This window comes from Dermochelys coriacea, chromosome 1, assembly GCF_009764565.3.
Source record: "Dermochelys coriacea isolate rDerCor1 chromosome 1, rDerCor1.pri.v4, whole genome shotgun sequence".
Classification (NCBI taxonomy): Eukaryota; Metazoa; Chordata; order Testudines; family Dermochelyidae; genus Dermochelys; species Dermochelys coriacea.
Window position 1 is genome coordinate 213,966,219 of NC_050068.2, and position 27,996 is coordinate 213,994,214.

General features: G+C 44.1%; 1 long non-coding RNA gene across 1 annotated transcript; it reads right to left on the reverse strand.

The window, feature by feature from the left end:
• Window positions 1–4,593: 4,593 nt before the first annotated feature.
• LOC122460015 lies at window positions 4,594–27,920 on the reverse strand. The gene is made up of 3 exons (XR_006281032.1): window positions 26,063–27,920; window positions 5,376–5,385; window positions 4,594–4,605 (listed from the first exon to the last, which is right to left on the reverse strand). It is a non-coding gene; the product is annotated as an uncharacterized LOC122460015 (long non-coding RNA).
• Window positions 27,921–27,996: the final 76 nt, after the last annotated feature.

Sequence of the window (27,996 nt, forward strand, 5' to 3'; positions counted from 1 at the left end):
TACAGGTTTCAGAGTAGCAGCCGTGTTAGTCAGTATTCGCAAAAAGAAAAGGAGTACTTGTGGCACCTTAGAGACTAACAAATTTATTTGAGCATATGCTTTCGTGAGCTACAGCTCACTTCATCGGATGCATGCGGTGGAAAATACAGTGGGGAGATTTATATACACATACAAAGAACATGAAACAATGGGTTTTATCATACACACTGTAAGGAGAGGGATCGCTTAAGATGAGCTATTACCAGCGGGGGGGGGAGGAGGAAAACCTTTTATGGTGATAATCAAGGTGGGCCATTTCCAGCAGTTAACAAGAACGTCTGAGGAACAGTAGGGGGGGGGAGGATGGGGGAATAAACATGGGGAAATAGTTTTACTTTGTGTAATGACCCATCCACTCCCAGTCTCTATTCAAGCCTAAAGTAATTGTATCCAGTTTGCAAATTAATTCCAATTCAGCAGTCTCTCGTTGGAGTCTGTTTCTGAAGTTTTTTTGTTGAAGAATAGCCACTCTCAGGTCTGTAATCAAGTGACCGGAGAGACCGAAGTGTTCTCCGACTGGTTTTTGAATGTTATAATTCTTGACGTCTGATTTGTCTCCATTTATTCTTTTACGTCGAGACTGTCCAGTTTGACCAATGTACATGGCAGAGGGGCATTGCTGGCACATGATGGAATGAGGAATTCCACCAGGATTTCAACGATTTCCATCCCACCATCAACCTCAGCCTGGACCAGTCCACACAAGAGATCCACTTCCTGGACACTACGGTGCTAATAAGCGATGGTCACATAAACACCACCCTATATCGGAAACCTACTGACCACTATTTCTACCTACATGCCTCTAGCTTTCATCCAGATCACACCACACGATCCATTGTCTACAGCCAAGCTCTACGATACAACCACATTTGCTCCAACCCCTCAGACATAGACAAACACCTACAAGGTCTCTATCATGAATTCTTACAACTACAGTACCCACCTGCTGAAGTGAAGAAACAGATTGACAGAGCCAGAAGAGTACCCAGAAGTCACCTACTATAGGACACACCCAACAAAGAAAATAACAGGACACCACTAGCTATCACCTTCAGCCCCCAACTAAAACCTCTCCAACGCATCATCAAGGATCTACAACCTATCCTGAAGGATGACCCATCACTCTCACAGATCTTGGGAGACAGGCCAGTCCTTGCTTACAGACAGCCCCCCAACCTGAAGCAAATACTCACCAGCAATCACAGACCACACAACAGAACCATTAACCCAGGAACCTATCCTTACAACAAAGCCAGTTGCCAACTCCGTCCACATATCTATTCAGGGGACACCATCATAGGGCCTAATCACATCAGCCACACTATCAGAGGCTCATTCACTGCGCATCTACCAATGTGATATATGCCATCATGTGCCAGCAATGCCACTCTGCCATGTACATTGGTCAAACTGGACAGTCTCGATGTAAAAGAATAAATGGACACAAATCAGACGTCAAGAATTATAACATTCAAAAACCAGTCAGGGAACACTTCAATCTCTCCGGTCACTCGATAACAGACCTGAGGGTGGCTATTCTTCAACAAAAAAACTTCAAAAACAGACTCCAACGAGAGACTGCTGAATTGGAATTAATTTGCAAACTAGATACAACTAACTTAGGCTTGAATAGAGACTGGGAGTGGATGGGTCATTACACAAAGTAAAACTATTTCCCCATGTTTATTCCCCCATCCCCCACCCCCCTACTGTTCCTCAGACGTTCTTGTTAACTGCTGGAAATGGCCCACCTTGATTATCACCATAAAAGGTTTTCCTCCTCCCCCCCCCGCTGGTAATAGCTCATCTTAAGTGATCCCTCTCCTTACAGTGTGTATGATAAAATGTGTTTTATAGAATGATACATCTTCTTAGACTTTGAGATATTTGACTATAAATAATAATGGGTTTTATTCAAAGTCCAGTGAAGTAGATGAAATGACCACGCTCCCTAAAATAGACTTTGGATTAATCCTTAGAACAAGATTCCACAGAAGCTAAAATACTCAGCAGTGATGTGTATCACTGACTGTATTAGAGGCAGCTGGGCATTGTAATACCTGAACTCCCTTGCTGTTAGATGTTTAAACCACAGTATATTTGATCAAACAAAGCATTATTTGATGCAGCATTAAAAGGGAGCAGAGAGGGCGGCTGGGACTTAGTGTGACTATATCTCAGCACATATGGCTATGGGAGTGGGAGAGCGTGTCACTGGGCAGCTCAGTCTCACTGCCTGGTCAGTTCAGATGGCTTCACAGTCACAAACACATCAGGCTGTTTATCTTTCACCAAGGTGTGTATTTATTCGCCTCTTACATAGTAATACTATGTAATACAGTCTTACAGCAAGGATAGGCTTCCCTGCAGTCCCCACTCCCCAGCTCCAGCAACCCCCTTACAAGCCTCCTTCTGAGTTGCCCCATGCCTCCTGTTTCCTCCCCTTATATTCTCCCCAATTACCTTGTTAGCTAGTGATTGTCACCCAAGTGCTCACTCCTCAACTGAACAGGTGTATAAGTGCCCTCAGCTCAGCCTGCAGCCTTCCTTAGACTACAGCAATATCAGTGATCAGGATGCTGCTGATAGCTCCCTGTCACACACCTCCTTCCTTATTTCAATTGAGGCCCTTTCTTGCCTCTAAATGAGGCCTTCTTTGCTGCCCATATCTTACCCTCATGCCTCATTATGAGGTTGGGATTCCACTGGAGTTCCTGTGCTCTTTGGGGATGGCTCTCATTGGACCACGGGTGAGGGTCTCCTGCCTTCCACCCATAGAAGTACACTTTGAGGTGGAGGTTGCCCCCACAGCTCGGCCTTGGCCCATAGGTCATCACACCCATCACATCCCACTGGTCTTCCTCCCAGTTTACTTGGCTCTGGGCTTATATCTACCCATGTGCACTGTCCCTCTAGGGCCACAATTTCAAGACCTCTCTCTTCCCCTGACTTATCTTGCCATTGGTCTGGGACTGTTGGGTTAGGTTCGCCCAGCAAAACTTCCATGTCAGGACCCCATCTCTCTCTTCAGCTTGTTTATTACCCTGTGTCTGGTCCAGGGCTTATTCCTTCTGGACATTTGCTGAGCCTCCACCCTTCTTGTCTTCCAGTATCCCTGTTCTGTCATTCCCTGCTTCATTGCCCCCATCTTGGATTTTTCTCCTCCCCACAAATCCTCCAGTGTGCCACCTCTTTCTGAGCTTGTTTCCTTATGCATAGGGTCATCACACACTGAACTTGGAGGACTCCCTGGAGGATCTACACTTGTGGGCTTCTCATGTGGACCCACCAGTTGGGTCCATTTCCCCACTGCCTACCCTTTTTACCTAAGGAAAATGGGGTCCTGTCAGTCCCTAACATTACTGAGTAAGGTAATGACTTTACCATCCCTACTCACTGCCATCAAAACTTCCCTTCTACTTCTAAGGGGATGACAGCCACAGGATAAGTGCTCTTTTCCCCATGTATACAATAGACTGTTAGCATTGCCCCCTCCTGTTGCCACCTGGGCATTCCATATGAGGGAAAATGCTGCTTCTGAAGCCACAACGGCCCTCTTTGTTCTTTGGCCTACATTGACTGGAATCATTCTTATCCCTACTTCCCCTTTTATGCCTGTTCACAGAACTCCATGAACCTGGAGTCCATGTAAGGGCAGTCTCTCTTTATGTGTCCTTCGGCCGGCACTGGTCACAGACTACTGGTACCTCTTTTGCCCCTACATCTCCTTTCTGGGCTTCGCTGCATGGGGTTCTTCAACCTTCTTTCTCCTGCTCTCGGTCATCAGGGTACGGAGCTCTTTTAATGGAAAGTCCATCTCCACATACTCCTCTGTTAATTTCACTGCTGCCTCTAGTGATTCTGGCTGGTGCTTCTGAACCCAGACCCTTGTAGTCTCAGGAAGGCTCTGTATAATCTGCTCCAGAGTAATGGAGTTCATTAGGACTTCAGTGTCCCATCTATCTGGCTGCAACCATCGTGTGGCCCAGTCTGACAATTTCTGCTCAAAGCTGCTGGGGCATAGCCTGCCATCTCACATGGCTGCCCTGAACTTTTGGTAGTATTTCTCAGCTGACAGGCCAACTCTGTCCAAAGTAGCAGCCTTCAGTGTATCATAGTCTTTCGACAGGTGTTCGCTCAGGGCCATATAGCCTGCGTGAGTCTTGCTGGCCAGATAAGGGACCATCTGAAGTGCCCATGCAACCTTGTCCCATCCGGCACTGCTCAAACATTAATAAAAAGGCATCAGAGTCATCCCTTGGGGCCATTTTATATAGTCCCAGGTCCACTATTTGATTCCCAGTCCCCTCACTAGCACTCACCAGCCTTTGCAGGAGCTGTTGCTATAACTGGCCCTGCTCTTTGATGAATTCTTGCAACATTCGTTGCCACTTGATGAATTCTTGCAACTGCCTGCCAATTTGGGAGTGCTTGCCTCTCCACCTGCTGGGTCTGCTGCATCTCCTTTTGTTGTTCCACTAGTCAGGACAGCATCTTGTCCATGGTGCCCACATCTCCTGCCATCACGCAGGTGTCCCATATGTATGCTCATCAGCTGAGGGACTTACTCACTCTGAACAAGCCCACAGGGCAGCTCCCTTGCTACTTCATCAACCACACTGCCTGACCAGTTCAGATGGTTTCACAGACACACACACTGGGCTGTTTATCTTTCACCATGGTGTGTACTTATGGTAATACTGTGCAATACAGGCTGACAGCAAGAGTAGGCTTCCCTGCAGCCCCCACTCCCTGGCTCCGGCTCTAGCTGACTCTATCACGGGGAATTGAATGCGTCCTTCAGATAAAAATTCCTGGATGCAGGACAAAGTGCGGGAGGCATTAGGTGGTGTTTCCAGCCCACACCAAACTCAATGCTGCTTGTAGGTGGCTTTCAGTTCCACCGATCTCATAGGTCCTTAACAGACGCTGCACCAGTGGAGGATTGCTATGGTGGAGCAGAGGATGTGGGGATAGAGACCCAAGACTTGGCTACACATACACCAGATGGCAGTTTTTCTATGCCAGCGGAATTGTCTGCTGGGCATTTATGGTTGAATTAAGGCTATTTTGTGTCTCCTGAGAGGTGCAAAAGAGTCATTACCCAGTGAGAATCTAGTCCCTTGTCTGCAGAAAAGGGGAGGGCAAAGGGAGAAAGTCAGGTGACTGATTTTTTCATGATGTGTGAGAGGAATGGCTCTTTGAGAGACTAGAAGGTGTACTGGAGTCCAAAGGCCATATACATGAGGTAGGATAAAAAAGCTGCCTTATGGGAAGTGGTATAAAATATGTAATTTTTTGCACATTTTTATTGAGTTACAACATAGTCAAACTGTCACATGCCTTGCAATGGAGCAGATTCTCACATATCTTGAGAAAGTGGCTGTTTCACACTATCCGTTACACTTATTTCATAAAGCAGACTTGCAAGACTGTCAGGAATATTTAGCAGCCCAGGTGTAAAATCTACTCACTTTGCACTTACAGTTATGACAGATACTGGAAAACAAAGACAATATTACTCACCTCAGGGTAAGAGGTGAATATAATTTTTGCAACGCTCTTGTATTGTGCTTGATGCATTGCACAACGAAAAAGTGGATTCCTGTTACGTTTAGGACAGGTTTGTATGGCTGCAGATTTTTCCATGCAATAAATATTTCTCTTGAGATTTAATTGCTTCTGCCTTCATGATTCTCCTCGTACTTTTCAACCCCTTCATGGCCAATCCTGGCCTTGTCCTCAATCAGTTTCTGGTCACCAGCTCTGACTCCCTGATTTACCAGCCACAATAGCAGATAGTGCCTTGCCCATGGAATATTCAGTCCATGGAAATCTCACTCCTATCTACAGCTTAGGCAGCCTTCTTCCATAGTGTTAATGTGCTCAGAATTCAAATGCTTTGGCTCAGGTCAGTGCATGACTTTAAAGCTTTACCGTTGTATGGCTTTATTATATATATACACAAAAGTTAAGTCAGACAAGATGTTCATGCCATTTGTCTCAAACTATTTGTTAGTGTTTGTTATTACTGGGTGTGTCACGGGGTCAATTTTTGGTTCATTGCTTATAGGAAAAAAGCACTACTTCAGCCATCTCCGCTCCATGAGTTCCAGCTGCATTCCCTGGAATACAGCAAGAGTCTGGGTTGGCCTCCTAAACTTTATGGGTTCTCAAGAGTCCTACTTCTTCCTCATAACCACAATGTTCCCTGAGGAAAGCCCTAGAGCACAGCCAAACTTTCCATTATTTGGACCACCCAGTTCCTGTATCCAGTACTTTTAAGGCCCAGATCCAATGAATTCAGTGGGAGCAAGGTGCCTAAATACCTTTGAGGATCTGAGTCTAAAAGCCTCAGGGGCCTCAGAACGTTTAGGCACCTACCACCTGGTGGAAGCCACATCCCTTAGTTAGATGTCCAAACTCCCTTTACAAAGCATGGGGAGAGCTGGTGCCTAAGAATGGGATCCTCCAAAACCAGCACACTGAGCAGGGAGCTGCCTGAACTAACCAGTGGGAAATGCTATGCGGAGAGGCCAGGCCTAAGACCGCCCCCGCCCCCCAAAGGAGACTACTTCTGCTTGGGATTCGCAGCCATGAACTTTCTTCTGGAGTTAGTCACGTCGGCCAAGTCAGTCCTTTCTCACACACACAAAAGGAAGAGGAGGCAGCAGTGGTGATGCCACTGCCGCCTTATATCCAGAGCACTCACCCAGCATGTAGGAAACCTGAGTTCAAAGCATCCATTCTGCCTGACATGGAGCAGGGACTTGAACTCAGGTTTCTTATTTTACAGGTGAGTGCTCGAACTATGGGGCAATTGGCACAACCAACATCAACTCCTTTTCCTCTGTCTTTTGTGTGGTTTAGATGTGCTCTGAAAACAGCTACTGGATGAAGCCCTGCAGGTGAGATAGGTGGAGGAATGCCTAGTTTGTGAATCCTTCCAGGGCTTTGGTGTGAGCTAGGGTGCTGAGCAGCTCAGCAAAATCAGGACTCAGGTGACTGTGCACATGTCCACCTGCAGAAATTTAGGCATCTAGAAGCAATTTAGAGGCCTACAGGTTTAGGTAGCAGCTGAGTTTGAGGATCTCAGTGGCAAATAAATGCTGGACTTAGGCACCTAAAGTGGCAGTGAGGTGCCTAAGTCCCTTTGTGGATCTAGCCCTCAGTCCTTAGCTCCTTTCATTTAAGAAGAGCCTAGTGTCCTCAAGCAGACTGAACACACAAAAACAAAGACGCTCCAGAATGGAGATTTCAGAGTAGCAGCCGTGTTAGTCTGTATTCGCAAAAAGAAAAGGAGTACTTGTGGCACCTTAGAGACTAACAAATTTATTAGAGCATAAGCTTTCGTGAGCTGTGAGCTGTAGCTCATGAAAGCTTATGCTCTAATAAATTTGTTAGTCTCTAAGGTGCCACAAGTACTCCTTTTCTTTTTTCCAGAATGGAGAGGAACCCAGGTCTGTAAATCCTTTTCTTGTTTGAGGAGGGCAAAACAAACAAAATAGTAAAAAGAAAAGGAGTACTTATGGCACCTTAGAGACTAACAAATTTATTTGAGCATAAGCTTTCGTGAGCATTTTTGGATGCATCTGATGAAGTGAGCTGTAGCTCACGAAAGCTTATGCTCAAATAAATTTGTTAATCTCTAAGGTGCCACAAGTACTCCTTTTCTTTTTGCAAATACAGACTAACACGGCTGCTACTCTGAAACCAAACAAAATAGTGTCTTTCTATTCCCTTCTTCCCCAGAAGGGAACAATCCAATTGTAAATCTCCCTTTTCCTCCAGCACAAAGAAACCCAGTGAAAAACTCACAGCTGGGCTCTTTGTTGCTCTCTGTCAGTATGATTTCCTCTGGAGCTATTGAAAGTACAGCACTTTTGAAAAGCAGGCCACTTACTTGAGTGCCTGAACATGGATTTAGGAGCTCAGCTTTATGCACCCTGTTATGTTTGTGGGGTACATACAAGAAAGTTAGATTAAAAACAAATACTCTTCCTGGAAGGTTGGAATGTAACACTACTTTATTTCTTAGAATTCTGAATGATAATACACAAGAACCCAAAACAGAGAAAAACAAAGCAGGCTGCTCCCTAAATCAGTGAGGCACAACTCACTCCACCTGACTGTTGGCTGGCTCTCTGCCGACTAACTACTCAAGGTTCAGATTGCATGCTTCCCTACAGAACCCCCAAGCCTGCAAGCATGAGCCGAAAGCTCTTTACAGATGTTAAGTGATAGCTTATAATTTTAATTCAGTTTTCAATACACCTCACATCCATTTTTTAAAAATAAACCATTATTGGACAAAACAATGTCATTATTAAAAGCAAAAGATGTGACTTTCCATTTAAAAACAATTTCTTAGTCTGGAGTTAAAATCCTCTGCAGCTGTGGGACAAAGGGACAGTGTTCATGTGTCTTCAGAAGAGTGTAAAGCTGTAGAAAAATATGCTATGACTCTGAAACAATGAAATACAGGTGGACATTTCCAGAGCAGATAGCACATTGTCTCAGGCCTATGCCCAAGTGGCAAAACACTTCAATCTTTACTGCTTCAGGGATGGGCTATAGGAGTTAATATCTAGCAGATTGTTTGTCTGTGATTTTGTTGATAAGCATCAACGGTTATACGAGTTGTCAGCTAACAGTTCTCTAGCTTTAGCATATTGAACAGCTCCAACTGGTGTGCAAAAGACTCACAGGAAGTGAGGTTAGTGCCTGCAAGTGACACCATCCTCTGTGGGTGTAAAAGCGAGTCTTTCACTGTGTGAGAAGAGCAGAGTGTGAGCAGAGATGTGAAGTTGAACACATGCTGTCACAGAAACTGTGGTTAGTGTCTGGTGAGCCCATCACTCCAGGTTTCTTCTGCTTTTCTGAAAACATAACTAAATTTTCTGCTTCCTGGTTAATGAGCTGAAAGAGAGAGAGAGAGAGAGAGAGAGAAAGACCCAAGCTTTAAAGGCTGGATCCTAATGCTACTTCTCCCTTCCTGGGGCTGCACTTCAGGCCCATCTGTAGTAGAACAGCCTTGTGTGTGGTGCAGGGGGAAGAGCAACACAGGTCAGAGAAAAATCAATGGAGTCTAGGCCCTGTTTATGGATATTTTTTCCCATTGAAACAAAATTTCTCTGTCACCTAACCAGAAAAAGAAGCAGCAGCACGAGGCAAAGAAATGTATAATGAACTACTGGTTTGCTGAAAATCCTTATACTTTATATACTGAGTATATTGACAAGTGTAGTAGTAAAAAGAAAAGGAGTACTTGTGGCACCTTAGAGACTAACAAATTTATTTGAGCATAAGCTTTCATGATGCATCCGATGAAGTGAGCTGTAGATCACGAAAGCTTATGCTCAAATAAATTTGTTAGTCTCTAAGGTGCCACAAGTACTCCTTTTCATTTTGCGAATACAGACTAACAGGGCTGCTACTCTGAAAAGTGTAGTGGTGTTCGACTTGTGTGAATTGAAGTGCATGTGTGAAGGTGCTTGAGATGGGATGTAAGAGCCGGTAAGAATGTTCCCCTTCCATGTATTTTTTTAAGTATCTGATCCTTGGAGCTATCAGGTACATTCCCTAAAGACCATAAATTTGCTCTTCATAGGACTGGCGAACAGCAAACATAGTACCTATCTTCAAAATAAGGAAAAAGGAGGACCCAAGGAATTATACACCAGTTGGCCTAACTTTGATACTGAGATACTGGTACAAATTGTTAAACAATCAATTTATTAAAACATAGAGGATAATTAGATGATAAGTAATAACCAGCATAGATTTATCAAGAACAATTCATGCTAAACTACTCTAATTTCCCTTTTTGACAGGGTAACCAACCTAATGGATAGGGGGGAAAGTAGTAGATGTGATATCTGGACTTTAGTAAGGCTTTTGACACAATCCCACATGACATTCTCATAAGCATACTAGGGAAATATGGTATAGAGATGAAATTTCTATATAGTGGGTGCATAACTGGATGAAAGGCTGTACTTAAAGTAGTTATCAATCGTTCACTGTCACATTGGGAAAAAATATCTAGTAGGGGTCTTGCAGAGACTAGCCAGCATCCAGTTCAAGTATTAGTCTCTATTTTCATTAATGACTTGGATAATGGAGTGGAGAATATGTTTCTAAATCTGATGATGACACCAAACTGGGAGGGGTTTGCTTTGGAGAACACCATTAGAATTCAAAATGACCCTGATAAACTGGAGAATTGGTCTGAAATCAACAAGATGAAATTCAGTCAAGACATGTGAAAAGTACTACTCTTAGGAGGGAAAAATTAAGTGCAGAAATACAAAATGGAGAATAACTGGCTAGGCAGTAGTGCTGCTGAAAAGGATCTGGGCATTACAGTGGATCACAAATCGAATGAGTAAACAAAGTGATGCTGTTACCAAAAAGGCAAATATCATTCCAGGGTGTGCCAACAGGAACATCATATGTAAGACACAGGAAGTAATTTTGCTACTCTACTACTACTGGTGAGGCCTCAGATGGAGTATTGTGTCCAGTTTTGGGCACCTTGTTTTAAGAAAGACATACACAAATTGGGGAGAATCCAAAGGGGAGCAACTAAGATAATAAAAAATTTAGAAAGCATGACTTATGAGAATAGTTTGAAACAATAGGGCATGTTTAGTCTCGAGAAGAGATGGCTGAAGACGGATCTCAAAAGTCTTTAAATATGTTAATAGCTGTTATGAAGAGGACAGAGATCAATTGTTCTCCATATACACTGAGGGAAAGACAAGAGGTAATCAGTTTAGTTTGCAGCAAAGGAGATTTAGGTTGGATATTAGAAAAAGCTTTCTAACTATAAGTGTAGTTAGGCACTGGAACAGGTTACCAAGGAAAGTTGTGGAAACACAGTCAGTGAAGCTTTTTAAGAATTCTATGAGATGATTGTTTTAACAGTATACAGTGATGTGGTGAGTCAGAGAGAGAGAGAGAGAGAGAGGAACCAGCCCACACTTCTTTTCAAACTGATGACATAGTTTTAACCAGCAGCTGATGACAGCCCCCTCCAGCACACAGTTATTCCCCACTCCACCCTCCACTCCCTGCTTCGGGGGGTGTGCGTGTGTGTTTTCAAAACTTGTGGTTGTAAGTTAAGTTCTGAACATCTGAAAATAAATGATCATACTTGGTTAGTAGTGAATTTGTGCCCGTTGTGACTTGAGGCATGTTTGGTGGAGGCATGCTGAATTCAATCTTTCATAGCTTTGAAATTTCTAAACTGATTTTCTTCCAATTTGGTTTGATAAGTAGGTCTCATCCTACACAATAACAATACATGGCTTTGATATAGCTCAGAGTTCATTTCAAAGTGCTTTACAAAGAAGGTCAGTGTTGTCATTTTACAGATGGGGAAATTGAGGCACAGAAATGCAAAGTGACTCATCCAAGGTCACCCAGCAGGCCAGTGGCAGAGCTGGGAATAATAGAATTTAGGTCACCTTAGGCCCAGTCCAGTGTGCTATCCACTAGGCCAGGCTGCCTGCAAAACAAACTGTTTGAGGGTAGTATTGGAGTATAACTTTCTGATTTAATGAATGCTACATCATTTGGATATTATAGAAGTTTTAGATGCACCTTCTATAATCAAGGTAGCAATCTGGTTTCCATTATAACTTTTACCACCTCCCTATCCTCAGTTGCTCATAATTTTTCAAAACTTTAACCTTTTGGGTTGAAATATTCCATGCTGGGTCTCCACCTGAGCTGAATTTTTAGAGAATTTTCTCACCATCATTTTTTCTTCTGTTCCCACTTTTCCATCATAATAATACAATTTTCACATATCCAGATGAAGACAGCACAAGACAAAACACAAACCCTGAGTACAACTGTTATTACCATACCACCACCTGCTTATCTCTTATCTCTATAAACAGCATGGACCATATTCAGTTGCACATTGACTGGTGAATGTGATGGGGAATGTAGGTGTGTTGATGGTGGGGGATGAGTATAGGTGAATATGATAAATGAGTTGTGCGCAGGGGAGTTTATGTATGTGTGGGAGAGAATTTACCTGGCGATTATTTATGAACATAATAATAGCCCACACTGTGTCAGACCAATGGTCCATCTAGCCTAGTATCCTGTCCTCTGACAGTGGCCAGCTCTTGAGGCTTCAGAGGGAATGAACCGAACAGGGCAATTTATTGTATGATCCATTCCCTGTTGTCCGGTCCCAGCTTCTGGCAGTCAGAAGATTAGAGACACCCAGAGCATGGGGTTGTGTCCCTGACCATCTTGACTAACAACCATTGAGGGACCTCCATGAACTTACCTAATTTTTTCTTTAACCCAGTTATACTTTTGTGCTTCACAACTTCCCCTTGCACAGAGTTCCATAGGTTGACTGTGCATTGTGTGAAGTACTTCCCTGTGTATTTGTTTTAAACCTAGTACCTATAATTTCATTGGGTGATCCGTGGTTCTTGTGTTATGTGAAGAGGTAAATAATTCTTCCCTATTCACTTTCTCCACACCAGTCATGGTTTTATAGACCTCTATAGTTCTTTAAACCTCTCTGCGTACAGAACCTGTTCCATATCCCTAATCATTTTTGTTGCCCTTCTCTGTTGTTTTCACAATTCTAATATATCTTTTTTGAAGTGGGGTGACCAGAATTGCACACAGTATTCAAGGTGTCCCCTTACTACCTTCAGAGTGAAATCCTGGCTCTGTTGAATTAAATAGCAAAACTCCGACTTTTCAATTTCACCATTAGCCTTTATGGTGTGGACTGGAGATGTGAGGGGAGCATGCTAAAGACAGAATATGGGGAACAATATGTGGAGGAAGGAGAATAACGGCTGCGTGGAGAGGGCTGGAGAAGGAAAATCAGGGTGTAGCAGAGCTCCCTTTGGTGAACCACAGCTGAGCCATTGGAGCAGAAGCCCTCTCTGTTCCTGTTTCTCCCTTTCTGACTCCAGGGGAGCAGCCAGCTGGCTAGAAGCTGAGATGAAAGTAAGCTGGTCTGGTCCGGTATGGCATACCAGCAAGAGCCAGTACGCCGTGCCGGGCTGGACCAGGCTGGTGCTTTAAAGGGCCCCGGGCTCCCTGCAGCAGCCAGAGCCCCGGGCCCTATAAAGCGCCACCCGAGCCCTGCTGCCGGAGCCTCGGGGTAGCAGCGGCAGGGCTCCAGCGGTGATTTAAAGGGCCTGGAGCTCTGCTGTGGTAGCGGTGGCCGGAGCCCGGGGCCATTTAAATCACCTCTGAGCCCCAGGGCTCCCAGCTGCCTCTGCAGCTGGTAGCTCTGGGGGTGATTTAAAGGCTTGGGGGCTCCCAGCCACAGCCCTGGGGCCTTTAAATCTTGATTTAAAGGACCCAGGTATTTAAAGGCCCCGCCTCTTCCGGTTGAGGCCATGCCTCTTCTGGTCAAGGCCATGCCCCCCTGCTCAGGACTCCGGAGTACTGGTAAGTCCTTTAAGTTACTTTCACCCCTGGCTAGAAGACCGTTCCTGAATTTTTGAGCCTTGACATTACCTAAACCCATTGGAAGCAGAGGCAGTCATTGGCTCTGTTTAAGAAGAGTGATATGGGTTGTTCCCTGCTAATGTTTTTAAAAGGAAGAGAGAAACCCAGGGTCGGAGGAAAGTCAGTGAAAAGAAAATCTCAGTCTTTACCATTTCCCAGTGCAGGCAGGTATAACCATGGGGAGGGAGGAGTTTTGGGGAAGTAGGGCCAGAAAGCAGCAATAAGGGAAGCTGCATCCTCTTGTATGGAAGCAGACAGGGACTGGCTCCTGAATGGAGGACTATCACAGGGAGAGGAACACAACAGGGCTAATCCGAGACTAGTTTAGGTCGCAAAATTGGGAATTTGGGGTCTAAGAAGGCAGAAGAGAAATATAGTGAGAAAGCAAGAGAAGGTGTATATGTGTTTGTAATGGGGTTCACTCACCACATGAGCACCTCCTCATGGCCACGCTTAGCATAGTGGGTATGTCACCATTTAGCACCCCATACCAATGGTTGCTCCATTATTGTGGCAGTCTCTCTTCCTGCAACTTGGGCCTCTGGCCAGGTCATGCTATAGTCCACCCCTGTTAGGGCACCTTCCAGAGTAATACAGTCCAGTGACCTTACGGCAGGTCTTATGTCTCTCTCTCGGCTCCATGGTCCTTACTTCCCTTATCTCAAGGGGTTTCACCTCACTTTTCTTGGTGGCTGATAGGGGAACCCAGGCTCTGCCTCTACTCAGATTACAGTCCGGGACCCTGTAGCTGGCAGCTAAGGTCTTCTCCCTCAGACTCCTTGGTGCCTCCCTGAACCGCTTCCATCCCCCAGAGCATGACTGCAGACTCTGCTTGTAGCTTCTTTCTTCTTCTTCCTGGCTTTTGTGGCATACAAGACTCACTTCCTGAGTGTTTTACCACCATGCACTGTATTTTGTATCTTCTTCATGACTTAGAGTCTTGCATCTTTCCTGGTATCCTTCAAGAATTGCAGAAGAGCTTTTTTTTTATTAGGCTCCCTTTTCCTTGTATTCTTGATAGATGTTGTGACACCTTAGAGACTAACAAATTTATTTGAGCATAAGCTTTCATGAGCTACATCCAATGAAGTGAGCTGTAGCTCACGAAAGCTTATGCTCAAATAAATTTGTTAGTCTCTAAGGTGCCACAAGTACTCCTTTTCTTTTTGTGAATACAGACTAACACGGCTGCTACTCTGAAACTTGATAGATGTTGCAAGCAAAATTTTGTTACTTTAAGACCTCTGACTTTTCTATATAAATACTTCCTTTCACTGGTACAGTCTTTACAATCCCAGAGAATATGATCTATCATTTCCTGGACCTTACATGTTACGCATAATCCATCTTTATACTTGTTAATTAGAAATAAATTACTATTTAGCCTGCAATGTCCTGTTAGAATTCTAAATGGAGTCACTTCAGTCTTCCTCTCAGGGCTTGGGTCATATCAACATTTTCAACTGGTGAGCATACGTCTAAGAATTTTTCCCCTTTCTTTCATTTGCCCACAGTTCTTGCCCTTCCCTCCTTGGCTCATTTTTGAATAGATGTTTAAATTCCAGTTTGCTTAAGGGGATTCCTAGGTCAACTTGTTCATGATTAATAGCACTTTTTGCCTGTTTGTCCACCAGTTCATTGTCTGCTATCCCTACATGTGCCAGGAGCCATGCTATTACTATGGTTATATCCAATTGTAACGGTTTGGTTGTTAGCAGTAATATTTCATTAAGAATATAATTTCTGCTCTCAGATTTACCACTGTATATTGCCTGCTGTCTGGATCAGTCAGGATGGCTACGGCAGCTAGCCACACATTTAAAGCCCAATTTAGGGCTAGAATAGTCTCTCTTAGCTCAGCTGTAAAGATAGCTACGAAGTTAGATAGCATTATGGTTTTCTTGAGTCTGAGTGAAGGCATGTAGAAAGCTGTTCCCACTCTTCCTGTTCCTTCCTCTTTGAAGCTGTCTGTATATATTTGGCAGTAGTGTTCACACTTATCACCAGTTTATTGATTTGCTATATCTTGTATATTTATCATTATTCTTGTTGCATTTCTTTCATTATATAATTCCATGTTTCTCTCGGGGGGATAAAGAGTATTTCCCCATAGCTATAGATTTTTCAATCTTCTATTTCCATCAATATTCCTTATCACATCTGTACTCTACTTACCTTGGGAATTTTGATTTTTTTTGTCTTACCCAATCTCCACTTAATTCCCAACAATCATTATATATTAGCTTTGTGATGTCATCTTCACTATTACTTAGTCAAAGGTTAAGTCCAAAAGCTTCCTTGTAAGCATGATGGGCATTTCACAGGCTGCTATCTGTAGTACATACAGTGGCATAGTAATAAATGCACCACATCAATATACATTGCCTATGCTTGGACATAGTCTAATTTTCTTAGATTTACGTTCACTGCTAACCCAAAGGTCTGGCATCCATACTCAATAATTGGACTAACTTTCTAGCATTACCACTATTTTCTTATCCACGCCACAGGATGTTCCACAGACACTTTTAAGTAAGTTAATTCTGCCTTTGGACTGATCTTTAATATTTTCATTGTGGTCCCTCCAAGTGAGCTTGTTATCAAATATCACACCTAAGAATTTGTAGTTTTTCGTTATATTTATCTGTTGGTCATACAGATATAACTTTACATCTTTCTGGATTTTCCTTTTTTGTGAAAATCATTCCCTTAGTTTTGTCTATGGAGAAACTGAAGCCCCCACCCGTTTCTCTTTTCTGCACTTCTCTCACGTGCATCATTGAATCTTTTGGAGGTGCTTTCATGGTTTCTGCTTTTGGTCCGTATGGCACAATCATCAGCAAATAACATGATCCCTATTCCTGTACTCATCTCCTTAAGGAGGTCATTTATCATGATATTAAGAAGGGTTGGCCTAATTACATTCTTCTGTGGAGTTCTATTTGCAATTGAATATATGTTGGAAAAAGGTTTCCCTATTCAGAGATGTATAGTTCTTTTGCTCAAGAAGTCCCTTTTCCATCTGTACATTTTCCTGGAACACACATGGAGGCCACTTTATGAAGAAGTCCTTCTCTCCGTGACACATCGTAGGCTTTTTTCATGTCATATCATGAATACTTTGGTTTGCCAATTGGTCTGTATGCCTCAGGACCTGAGCACATCTTACCCAATTGCCTCACTGGGACAATAATTGCATGTTTCCAGTCATTAGCTATTTCGCCTTTTAGCCATATGATATTATGGAATTTTAGTATCACACTCATGCTTCCTTCACTAAGAAGTTAAAGCATTTCAAGCTTATTCCATCCTTACCTGGCTAGGTGCTTTTATTCCTTATCATGTTCTGGAGTTCTCTCATACTAAAGTTTTCATTAAAATAATATCCACATCCTCCTCCCACCTCTTCATCCTCTCATAATTATCCTTAATGAATGTTCTTTTCCTCTTCCTAATTTCTATCCTCTGATCCTTGTCATTGCTGACTTTTTGAAACATAGTGGCCCTCACATGCAGCCCCATGGCCCGACAGGAGCTGTCTCCCTCCCAGATATAGAAGTCAAACTACGCCTATGGATATTATCCTCCTCTTTGGTATTTCCTATTTCCTTAATATGTAATTAATTCCCTTCTCTCGGTAAATTTCCCAGCTGAATTTTATGGTATAGAAGCTAAAGAAGCTTCCATCAACTGCATTGAATCTGGTAGGTGCTCCATCATTTAATATTACTAAATTATTCTCTTCAAAGAATAGCTCTAAACATTTTCCATTTTTATCATTTTTCTTACTTCCCCATAATCTGTTGTGACTATTCAGATCACCACAGATAATGAGCAGGCATGTGACATCCACAATTAATTCTTTCAGTTCCATAGTTTCTAGTTTCCTGCATGGGTTATAGACATTATAAAGTCTTAGAGGAGCAGAATTGCTTTGTATCAGTATCTCAGTAGCAGTATACTCGATACTTAGCTTCTGCTTCAAAGTAGCTCAGGATCTACTTCATGAAGGTGCAGACACTACCACCCTTTCCTATTTCTCTCTGAGGTCTATATATACACCATATCCCTGGATTTTATAGTCTAGCTTTTCTATTAACCCAGTGTCTTGTGTCCACATTACATCAGGCTTGGTTTTCATATCAGTAATATTTTTATTTAATTCCTGCCCATCTGCTAGTAGACTGTAGGCATTCCAGCTGAAAACAGTCACTACCGTTCTTTTAACCTTCAATATTTCCTTCACTTCGGAAAATATGGAAGTCATTCATTCATAACACTTTTCAGCAGCTTTAATTATAATTCTCATGTTCTCTGTTTTCTTTCAGACTCTTTCTACTACAACCTTTTTGGCTTTATAATCACCACCCAGCCCCTTCCACACTGGGCTCGGTTATCAGTGAAATCGGGAGGCGAGCTCTCTCTCAGGTGCTGCCAGATGTGTTAATTAGCCTCTCAGGCCCACATTAACCCTTTCAGGGCCTGCGTGGGGTACATACCCAATCAGAGTGTTTGGAGTGGGGAGAGAAAAAAAACCTACATGTAAGGAGTAGTGACAATAAATAAAATACTTGCTAATAGTTTATTGACAGCTAAAAATAGAAGACTATGTCACTAAAAGTATGCTGATTGCAAGGTTTTGGGGTCCAAAGACCTGAACTGCTAGTAGTCTGATGGGTTAATCCAAATAAACAATTAGACAAAAATAAACAGCAATTAATATATTTTGGAGATATTTGGAATATATGTATCTGTGGAATGGGGAGGGAACAGTGAGACAAGAACAAAAATACCATTGAACTGTAGCTAAATACAGACTGTGAAATGAAGAGTCTTCCATGAATTAAAAACATTTTCAGAGTTCTCCCACACCTTCCCTTTCCGTAACTCTGAGCTTCCAGATCTGTCTGTACCACTGAACTAGTCTAGGTCCAGCTGTTCTCCATCCTAGGCTCTCCAGGCCCCACTGAAAACAGCAGCCTCCTGCCAGCAGGAACCTTGGTAAACAGGACAAGTGAGACTACAAAGAAAACCTCCTTTCCCCTGATCACCAGCTCTCTCTAGTGTCAGTTCACAAAAATTACAAGTGTGTAATATCATAGAATCATAGAATATCAGGGTTGGAAGGGACCCCAGAAGGTCATCTAGTCCAACCCCCTGCTCAAAGCAGGACCAAGTCCCAGTTAAATCATCCTAGCCAGGGCTTTGTCAAGCCTGACCTTAAAAACCTCTAAGGAAGGAGATTCTACCACCTCCCTAGGTAACGCATTCCAGTGTTTCACCACCCTCTTAGTGAAAAAGTTTTTCCTAATATCCAATCTAAACCTCCCCCATTGCAACTTGAGACCATTACTCCTCGTTCTGTCATCTGCTACCATTGAGAACAGTCTAGAGCCATCCTCTTTGAAACCCCCTTTCAGGTAGTTGAAAGCAGCTATCAAATCCCCCCTCATTCTTCTCTTCTGCAGACTAAACAATCCCAGCTCCCTCAGCCTCTCCTCATAAGTCATGTGCTCTAGACCCCTAATCATTTTTGTTGCCCTTCGCTGTACTCTTTCCAATTTATCCACATCCTTCTTGTAGTGTGGGGCCCAAAACTGGACACAGTACTCCAGATGAGGCCTCACCAGTGTCGAATAGAGGGGAACGATCACGTCCCTCGATCTGCTCGCTATGCCCCTACTTATACATCCCAAAATGCCATTGGCCTTCTTGGCAACAAGGGCACACTGCTGACTCATATCCAGCTTCTCGTCCACTGTCACCCCTAGGTCCTTTTCCGCAGAACTGCTGCCGAGCCATTCGGTCCCTAGTCTGTAGCGGTGCATTGGATTCTTCCATCCTAAGTGCAGGACCCTGCACTTATCCTTATTGAACCTCATTAGATTTCTTTTGGCCCAATCTTCCAATTTGTCTAGGTCCTTCTGTATCCTATCCCTCCCCTCCAGCGTATCTACCACTCCTCCCAGTTTAGTATCATCCGCAAATTTGCTGAGAGTGCAATCCACACCATCCTCCAGATCATTTATGAAGATATTGAACAAAACGGGCCCCAGGACCGACCCTGGGGCACTCCACTTGACACCGGCTGCCAACTAGACATGGAGCCATTGATCACTACCCGTTGAGCCCGACAGTCTAGCCAGCTTTCTACCCACCTTATAGTGCATTCATCCAGCCCATACTTCCTTAACTTGCTGACAAGAATGCTGTGGGAGACCGTGTCAAAAGCTTTGCTAAAGTCAAGAAACAATACATCCACTGCTTTCCCTTCATCCACAGAACCAGTAATCTCATCATAAAAGGCGATTAGATTAGTCAGGCATGACCTTCCCTTGGTGAATCCATGCTGACTGTTCCTGATCACTTTCCTCTCCTCTAAGTGCTTCAGGATTGATTCTTTGAGGACCTGCTCCATGATTTTTCCAGGGACTGAGGTGAGGCTGACCGGCCTGTAGTTCCCAGGATCCTCCTTCTTCCCTTTTTTAAAGATGGGCACTACATTAGCCTTTTTCCAGTCATCCGGGACTTCCCCCGTTCGCCACGAGTTTTCAAAGATAATGGCCAAGGGCTCTGCAATCACAGCCGCCAACTCCCTCAGCACTCTCGGATGCAATTCGTCCGGCCCCATGGACTTGTGCACGTCCAGCTTTTCTAAATAGTCCCTAACCACCTCTATCTCTACAGAGGGCTGGCCATCTCTTCCCCATTTTGTGATGCCCAGCACAGCAGTCTGGGAGCTGACCTTGTTAGTGAAAACAGAGGCAAAAAAAGCATTGAGTACATTAGCTTTTTCCACATCCTCTGTCACTAGCTTGCCTCCCTCATTCAGTAAGGGGCCCACACTTTCCTTGGCTTTCTTCTTGTTGCCAACATACCTGAAGAAACCCTTCTTGTTACTCTTGACATCTCTTGCTAGCTGCAGCTCCAGGTGCGATTTGGCCCTCCTGATATCTTTCCTACATGCCCGAGCAATATTTTTATACTCTTCCCTGGTCATATGTCCAACCTTCCACTTCTTGTAAGCTTCTTTTTTATGTTTAAGATCCGCTAAGATTTCACCATTAAGCCAAGCTGGTCGCCTGCCATATTTACTATTCTTTCGACTCATCGGGATGGTTTGTCCCTGTAACCTCAACAGGGATTCCTTGAAATACAGCCAGCTCTCCTGGACTCCCTTCCCTTTCATGTTAGTCCCCCAGGGGATCCTGGCCATCTGTTCCCTGAGGGAGTCAAAGTCTGCTTTCCTGAAGTCCAGGGTCCGTATCCTGCTGCTTACCTTTCTTCCCTGCGTCAGGATCCTGAACTCAACCAACTCATGGTCACTGCCTCCCAGATTCCCATCCACTTTTGCTTCCCCCACTAATTCTACCCGGTTTGTGAGCAGCAGGTCAAGAAAAGCGCTCCCCCTAGTTGGCTCCCCTAGCACTTGCACCAGGAAATTGTCCCCTACACTTTCCAAAAACTTCCTGGATTGTCTATGCACCGCTGTATTGCTCTCCCAGCAGATATCAGGAAAATTAAAGTCACCCATGAGAATCAGGGCATGCGATCTAGTAGCTTCCGTGAGTTGCCGGAAGAAAGCCTCATCCACCTCATCCCCCTGGTCCGGTGGTCTATAGCAGACTCCCACCATGACATCACTCTTGTTGCACACACTTCTAAACTTAATCCAGAGACACTCAGGTTTTTCCACAGTTTCGTACCGGAGCTCTGAGCAGTCATACTGCTCCCTTACATACAGTGCTACTCCCCCACCTTTTCTGCCCTGCCTGTCCTTCCTGAACAGTTTGTAACCATCCATGACTGTACTCCAGTCATGTGAGTTATCCCACCAAGTCTCTGTTATTCCAATCATGTCATAATTCCTTGACATCACCAGGACCTCCAGTTCTCCCTGCTTGTTTCCAAGGCTTTGTGCATTTGTATATAAGCACTTGAGATAACCTGTTGATCGCCCCTCATTCCCAGTATGAGGCAGGAGCCCTCCCCTCACAGACATTCCTGCCTGTGCTTCCTCCCGGTATCCCGCTTTCCCACTTACCTCAGGGCTTTGGTCTCCTTCCCCCGGTGAACCTAGTTTAAAGCCCTCCTCACTAGGTTAGCCAGCCTGCTGGCAAAGATGTTCTTCCCTCTCTTCGTAAGATGGAGCCCGTCTCTGCCCAGCACTCCTCCTTCATGGAACACCATCCCATGGTCAAAGAATCCAAAGCCTTCTCTCCGACACCACCTGCGTAGCCATTCGTTGACCTCCACGATTCGACGGTCCCTACCCAGGCCTTTTCCTTCCACGGGGAGGATGGACGAGAACACCACTTGCGCCTCCAACTCCTTTATCCTTCTTCCCAGAGCCACGTAGTCCGCAGTGATCCGCTCAAGGTCATTCTTGGCAGTATCATGGGTGCCCACGTGGAGAAGCAGGAAGGGGTAGCGATCCGAGGGCTTGATGAGTCTCGGCAGTCTCTCCGTCACATCACGAATCTTAGCCCCTGGCAAGCAGCAGACTTCTCGGTTTTCCCGGTCAGGGCGGCAGATAGATGACTCAGTCCCCCGGAGGAGAGAGTCCCCGACCACCACCACCCGCCTTCTCCTCTTGGGAGTGGTGGTCGTGGAACCCCCAACCTCAGGACATCGCATCTCATGCCTCCCAACCAGCGGAGTCTCCTTCTGCTTTCTCCCCCCAGACATATCATCTGGTCCACTCTCCGCATTGGTACCTGTGGAGAGAACATGAAAGCGGTTAGTTACCTGTGTCTGTGTTACTGGAACCCAGACATTCCGCTTACCTCTTCTGGAGGTCACATGTTGCCAAGCTTCTTCACTGGCCTCTTGGCTCCTCTGTGCAACCTGCTCTATATCTTTAGAGCTTTGTGCCCCTAGAAGGCTATCCTGAGTTTGGTCCAGAAAATCCTCAGTCTCTCGTATACAACGCAGGGTCATTACCTGTTGCTCCAGACCTTCAATCTTCTCTTCCAATATGGAGACCAGCTTGCACTTTGTACAGACAAAGTCGCTTCTGTCCTGTGGAAGAAAGACAAACATGGCACATCCAGTGCAGGTCACAACAGCTGAACCCCCCCCTTCCATATCACCTACCTACTATGAGCTTCCTCAGAGACGTTGGCAAGATGTAAGCCTCACTGGGCTCACTCCAGGCGAACTCCCAGGCAAACTCCTGCTGTGAGCTGCTCTGCTGTCCCCGCTGCCGCTCAGCTGGTTCGCGAGGCTCTGGCTATTTTTAAACAGCCAGGCTTCCCTGACGCAAACACACAGACACCCTAATGCCCGCCCCCTGCAGGCTAGCAGCCAATCAGACACTCACTCAGGCTATATATATAATATTATATTATAATTATATTATATATAATATAATCTTCCCCGACAGGCAGCAAACTAATACAAGAATTATTGTGCTTATGTTTTTGTTTCATTTTTTAAAGTTTCAAAGCCTGATTGTTCTCTCATGTTGGTGTAAAGCAAAGTTACTATTGAAATCTGTGGAGTTGCACTGATGTAAAAATGATATAAGTGTGGTCAAAACCAGAGCTTTAATCTGACAGGGGAATGCCCCTCCTAACTAGAAAAAGCAAGGAGGAGTCCAGTGGCACCTTAAAGGTCCTTAAAGGTTCTTTAAGGTGCCACCAGACTCCTCGTTGTTTTTGTGGATACAGACTAACACAGCTACTCCTCTGATACTTGCCTCCTAACTAGAATGCTGGGACCTTAGCACCTCCCTGTTACAGGATATCTCGTCCTCAGACTAGCCAGGCTGACAAAGGTCTGGCTCTGGCATGGGGATCCCAGGAGGAGCAGAAGTTATCTGCTGTCCTTTAGAACCTTTCTGTGACCAAGGGAGCTGTCCATGTGCTCTAAGACAGGAGATAAATAATTTAGGCCTGCAATCCCTCCCAGGGTGTGGCTGAGGTGGGCAGAGGGTTAATCCTGGGAAAGGAACTTAACCTGGTTGTGGAACACTTTGGCTCTCTGACAGAAAGTTAGTCACCGCATTCCTGGCTCTGTTGGAAGATTGCAGCACCCCTGATTCTGGTGTCTGGCTTCTTACACCAAGCCATGCTGCACATGCCATAGGAAACCGGGTTGGGTGAAGGAGCTGGTCTGGCAGTTGGATAAGCACAATGCAGTGTCCCTTTGCCTTGGAGAACCGAGGTACTTGTGGTGCTGATCTGAAATTTAAGAGAACCAAATAAAGTTGTGGAGGGTGTCTCCTTCTTGCCCTGTCCATTTCCCTGTTGTGAGCATAGGAGTAGGATTTTCTATGATGCTGGGGTGGGTGGGGTGCGGACGGTATTCATGGTTCACATCTTCCTTGGTGTGGAAACTCCACCTGCTAGTTGAGAATATAGTCAATTTCCAGTCAAGTTACCTCCCAGTGCTGTAAATGTATTTCAGCAAATGTCTGGTGTAGCAGAAACTCCAGTCAGGGTCTTGAAGTTCAACAACAGCATAAATCTGCCTGGTCCACTTTCAGAGCTGACCAACCCCCTCCGTTCAGCAATGGCCTTAAAATTTGAAAATTTGACCTTCAGCAGAAGCATCTCGCTGGCATAGATCACCGGATCTCCTCCTCTATTCCGTTCTGGTGCGTTGAAAACCACTATGTTTTCCAAATGTTGGCCAGCCTTTAAAGAAGACATTGCCAACCAGTAATGAAGCCCCAGGACCCTCTGAAGCACCCTATCAACATTTTTATTTTTTTAAATATTGGTAAATTTTCCTTACCATTAATAGCCTCTGCTCCTTCCTCATGGGCTGCCAGAAGTTGTCTGGGAGCCAAGGATAGTCTAACAGTTGGTTCCTGGAATGCTGAAAGGCATCAAAATTTTGGCTTTCTACAGCAAAGTTATATTACATGGGGGGATTTCTCAGCTTCTTTGAAAGGAAAAAAAAATATAGTGCTATCCTTGTATTTGAAATGACAGGATCTTCAGCTCCTGAGGTGAAACCATGCAACTGGGGGGGGGCAGGAGCAGCACTACAGAGACAGGAGAGGAAGAAGGACCCTGGAAGAGCTGCTCATAGGGATGGACAGGAGGAATTGGGAGAAGTTTGACTTCCTCAGGGCATGGGAGGATTTCGCTTTTCAGCAAGAAGAGACACTAATGAACCGGTTCCTGGAGCAGAAGGCACGCCAGAAGGAATTGGGAGCATTCCCTAAGGGAGAGGCTCATTGAACTGGTGGCTGAATGAGTTTGGGATCTGCCTGCAGCCTAGGCCCCTGAACATGTCCATAAATCTCCACCTCCTCTGAGGGTGCTGCTAAGCCAGAGGATCAGCTTTCAAGAACTATCCCAGTGACCAGGGGGAGAACATGGAGCCTGCAGGACTTCTGGGACCACACCCTCCACTGGTACCCAAAACCCCTCACATCCAGTAGGGGAACGATGAGCCTGCAGTAGTCCCTGAACCCCACCAAGTACCTGCCCCCCCAAGCCCTGTGGAGGAAACATCTCCAGTTTTCTCCCCTGTCATTCCCCCCTTGTCAGGAGGAGGACAAGGAGGCAGGTGCAGAGACAGTAACATCTGACTGGTGTTCATGAATGAGTTCCCTTAGTGTTTTGAAGATTTTTTGGTTGGTTGATCTTTCTTTTTAAAGAAATTTTAATTACACATTCTATGTAGTACTTTTAACAAACATTGTCTTTTCCTTCTCTTGTGTGTGGACCCTCCTTCCTAGTGTGAGAAACAGATGGCATGTTGGGTGGTCCCACACCCAACCCCAACCCCCCAACTTCAGAAATATCCAAGTCCCAGGAATACACAAGAGGGCGGGGGAAAATGCAGTTAAACTGATGCAGAAAGCACGCTAGTTTTCAATGCGACAGAACTCTACAACACAGAAAAGGATTAGATGAAAGTCTCTATGGCTTTGAGTGCATGCAAACAATCAAAACACAATTCCAGTTATAATTCAGGCAGCATCTGCCACTACCTTGTGCATAAACAGCACCTCCCTCCCCAACTGTAGCAGGGATTGGTGCTGTATAACAGTCGATAAGTGCAGTTAGTGCCACTGATAATGAATGGTTAAAAAAAAAAAAAACAAAACCAAAAAACCAAGAATGGCTGAATACCTTTCTCTCCTCTCTCCACTCCCACCCTCCACAGCAAATCGTCATAAGGTCATTCCGAGAAATTTAGCGCTCCTGATAACAGAGGTTTGTAAGCACATTTGAATAGTGAGAAGCCTTAGTATGTTCACTGTTCAGTATTTGAAAATGTTGTCGTGTTTGTTCTTTTCGGGGGGAGCTGTTATGAGCAGCAAGGGAGTTTGTTCTCTGCCTTAATCTCTGTAACTAGAGTCAATTCTTGAGGTAGATTTGCTCTCTAGGAACTCGGCACTGATTGCAGAGGGATTTGCTTGGATGCTGGTTATGGCCACCTCTATTCAGGGACTGCTGTCCACAGTGAAAAATAATCAACTTGCGGTAAATGTATGTACCGAGATTCCATCACTGATTGCTCCTCCAATAAGAAGCTGACTTGCAAGTCCCTGGACATCTCCTTTCTTCTCCATCATCTAGTAACCTTCTCTCACTCCCTTTTTTGCAGCAGCATTATTAATCCTGTGAAGTAGGATATTCCTCTTCAAGCATGGATTACATCTGATAATGAGTCTCAGGGCAGCAGAATTCACTGCAATTCAACACGGAATGCAAGAAAGAAAATTCAGGGACTTGTGTCATTTTAACAAAATGTTATTATTTAAGCATACAGTCTCTTAAACTGGAGTGTATCATTAAACAAAAAAAGCCATAGTGTGCCGTTTACCATAGACCCAGCTTTCCTATTTGCTAGATGTCTGATCAGCTCACTGCCATCATATCCAATGGAAGCACCTAAAGGGGAACCTATCCATTGTATGGACTAGGGTCTTGACCTGTGAAAATGTAAAGTATTAGACTGTATATATACACTTCTCGTATCTCCTGAAATGTGTGAGAGATGGCTGGTTTGCACTCTTTGTTTAACTGGACACTTTCAACTTGATCACATTTCTGTCCAATTTTTTTTTATTTAATGTTGTAACAAGTAGCCCATAAGAGGTGTAAAACTGTGTGGGATTAGAGAAAATCTTAATTTTTCCATTTAATTTGTCTACTAAGTACATTTAATAATGCTCTTGTGTAGTCATTTGTTCTGCTGGTGGACAGCTGAACTTAGTCTGATTAGTCTGGGCACATGACACCCATTCACTGCTCTGGATCCTACATGTATAGTTTTCCCTGGACTCTGCAAAAGTGTATGTAACAGTAATTGTAATGAAGGACCTTCTGATGTTTCAGAGTTTGGGTGGATGCTGCAATATAAGTATTTCTCATTTAAATGATTATGCAATAAAATTTCACTGAATAGTAAATGCAATGCATTTATGAATTTCTATTATATACAACAATTACAATTACATATAAAACACTACATTAAATAAATGTTAAGGTTGCAAAGTCTAGCACTCAAAAATTGGGCAATGCCAGAATTAAAGTTGCTCATGCAATCTTAATTTATCCCACTTGGGCATATGTATTATGAGTCTATCATCATATAAGAGGTCTGTAGCAGAGCCAAAACCCCCCACTTCTGCCTTCCAGTTACATGCTTTGAACACAGGAGAAAGTCCTTTCTCTTTTTGCAACACTCTGCCTCATTTACTGTCTAGCATATGCATTGAAAGAGTCTGGAGTCCCATAGAACAAAGAATATGTGATCAAATAATAAACATTTTTTCATAATTACAGGATAACCTAATTTCTGGCATTTCCATTTAAGTGATGGACTCTGAAACCTTAATGTACTTTTAATGTAGTGGGTTTTGAATGTAATTTTAATATTTTATCAGAAACATTAAAATAGACTAAATTTCTATTATCTGGAATGACATTGACCTCACACATAGGTCATCAAAAGGATTTCAACAGAGGAGTTTTAGAGCCACAGCACAAAACTTTACCTTTTGAGCTAAAGAAGTAACTAATAACAGTGATAGGCTGTTATCCTCCGTATGGACTAATTGTGAGAAGGGTACACTGCACATGCTTTGCAAATGGCTTACACAACTATTAAGTACTGTATGCTAGATAGTAGAAAGTTACCAGAATATCTGGGTTATCTTCACAGCTGTGGAAGAGAGTGTGCTTTAGTAGTTAAGGGCAGCACAGTCATGCCCACAGATTTGGCACATTCATAAGGGAAGGAAGCGTGGCTGTGAGTGAGACCTGAGTCTGATACCTAAATATACTTTTATGTATAATTTCACCAGAATTCAAGTTGTGTTTCCTTCATTTTGCATGGAATATCACAGTTGATGTGAAATTATGTTAAACCTTCTAAATCAATTTGTCACTACCATCCAGGATGTCTTAGATATTGTGACAAAGCTCTGTCCTTGCCTCCGTGAGTCCTGCATTTCCTTGCGGATTTCACTAGCCTCAGAGG